Consider the following 2,707-nt stretch of genomic DNA (forward strand, 5'->3'; position numbering starts at 1 on the left):
TTAATGATTGTTTTCAGTTGTTTCTTCTTGTTTTGACATGTGCACCATAAACAAATGAAGTTCCTGAATGATTTGCTCCTTACATGTCATCAACTTGAAAAGGCAACTCTTTCTGGGTCCTATTTTGAGTGTCTTCCAACCTGAGCAGCTTGTCTTCTGCCACTATATTAGATAATACCCCACTGCTATCCATAAGGTTTGGAGTGGCTAACTATTTAGAAATGGTTTACTTCTCCTTCTTCTTAGTCTAGTGTACTCTGGAAGCTCTGCTGAAATCTGCCTACCATGGGTGATCTTGCTATACCAGTGGCATAGCTTCAGGCATCACAGCAACATAGAAGTCACAACAGTATGATAAACTGATAGATGAGTGATGGAGAAAACTTGGAAAATATAATAAATGAAATGGATTGCATAAAAATCAATATGATAAAAATTGTTGTTGTTGTGACATCCATTTGGTTCCAACTCATAACGACCCTGTCTAAAAATTCTGAGGAGAAACTGTTGGGTTTGAACAGCTAACCTTGCATCCCAAATTGACCTTGCAGTCCAGTGCACTATCCAGCAGTGCCACACCAGGACATAAGTGAGCTAAAATAAAAGGAGCTCTGGTGGCATAGTGGGTTATGAGATGGGATGGTAAACAGAAGGTCAGCAATTCAAATCTACCAGCCACCCTGAGGGAGAAAGAGGATACTTACTGCACCTGTAAAGAGTTACAGTCTTGGAAACCCTATAAGGGTCTTTATGAATCAGAAACTACTCCACAGCACCTTACCATCATTAACAGTGAGCTAAATAGACAGGCAGTCACCATTTTAAATCAGACAATAATATTGTTTAATATATTAGGATGACAAATGCAATAGGAATGCCATTACCTGTATCAGAAAAAATAACATTTCAATATCTATCTTGAAGTGCCATGCTGTCGATAATAGGGTATTTATATGCCTACAAATAAAACTAGTTAATATAGCTATTATAAAAACCAATGATTTTATCTTGAAAATTAGGAATTTTACAAGGAGCTCTGGTAGCATAGTGGTTTTGAATTGGGCTGACAACCTCAAGGTCATCCGTTCGAAACTACCAGTGGTTCCGCAGAACGAAGATGAGGCATTCTGCTCGCGTAAAGATATACCTCCTCAGAAACCCTGTGCAGGGTCTCTGTGAGCCGGGACCGACTCCACGGTACTTAACAACAACAACAACAAGCAACTTCTTCAGTGCAAAATAGATCAAACATGCAATTAAGATACATTAATAATTATTGTTGGTCTTGATGATAGAAATGAAACTGGAGTTATAACTTCGCAAGACTAACAATTTATCTTTGCAAGTATCTTTTTCAACAAAAATGTTATTAAGCGCTGTCCAGTTTATTCCAACTCATAGCCACACTGTATAGGGTTTCCTAAAAGCACCTTTTGTGTTTCAATCGCCAACCTTTTATTTGCAACAAATGGATACACGGAATCAAATTGACTACATCTGCATGAAAAGGGGCTAGAGAAGCACAACATCATCAGGCAAAACCAGAGGCAGACTGTAGAAAGACCATCAGTTGAAAATATACTAATTTAAGCTGAAGCTGAACAAGGTTAAAAACAAGTCCATGAGAGCTAACCACAATGAATCTGTCACCTTGTTGTACTGTTGTGACTTGTGTGTTACTGTGATGCTTGAAAGTATGAAGTATTTTTAAATATTAGCAGAGTCACCAGGGTGGACAGGTTTCAGTGGGACTTTATGATTTAGATAGAGTAGGAAGAAGGAGAAGCAGACTATTTCTAAATGTTTAGTCACAGAATATCTTACGAATAACAGCAGAATATTGTTAGAGATTGTGCCAGAAGATGAAAACATTATGAATAGCAAGAAAACATTATCAGATAGAGTGCTAGAAGATGAGCCCCTCAGGTTGGAAAGTATTCATGATACAACTCAGGGACAGCTGCCGTCTCAAAGTAGAGTTGAATGGAGCATGAATGGAGCAAAGCTTTAGACCTTCATATTCTTATAGGACACAGTTCAAAATGAGGATTAACAGCTGCAAATATCCATTAATAACAGGAACATGGAAGATATGAAATATGAATCTAGGAAAATTAAAAATCACCAAAAATTAAATGAAACATATTAAGATCCATATTATAGGCATTAGTGAGGTAAAATGAACTGATATTGGCCATTTTTAATAAGACAATCACATGGTTTACTAAGCATGTATGAAAAATTCAAAAAGAATGATGTCACATTAATCATCAAAAATATTTCAAAATGTATCATGGAGTACTATGCTGTCTATGATAGAATAATTTCCATAAACCTATAATGAAGAACAGTAATATCACTATTTTGCAAATTTGCACACCTACAGCTAAAGTCAATGATAATGAAATTGAGGAATTCTATCAACATTTTCCTCTGCTAGTCATAAAGTTTTCAGTGACTAAATATTCAGAAGTAGTTCGTCACTCCCTTCTTCCTAGTCTGTCTTCGTCTGGAAGTTCATCTGAAACCTGTCTACCATGGATGACCCTGCTGGTATCGAAAATACCCGTAGTATAGCTTCCAAAATCATAGCCATTCACAAGCCACCACAGTATGATAAACTGAAAGAAGAGTGGTGTGTTATATGAAGAAAATCTGAGAAGCCTGGTTATATGAAGAAAAACGTGGCATCAGGATTGTAGGAAGA

Source organism: Chrysochloris asiatica, unplaced genomic scaffold (genome assembly GCF_000296735.1).
Source record: "Chrysochloris asiatica unplaced genomic scaffold, ChrAsi1.0 scaffold00351, whole genome shotgun sequence".
Taxonomy (NCBI): domain Eukaryota; kingdom Metazoa; phylum Chordata; class Mammalia; order Afrosoricida; family Chrysochloridae; genus Chrysochloris; species Chrysochloris asiatica.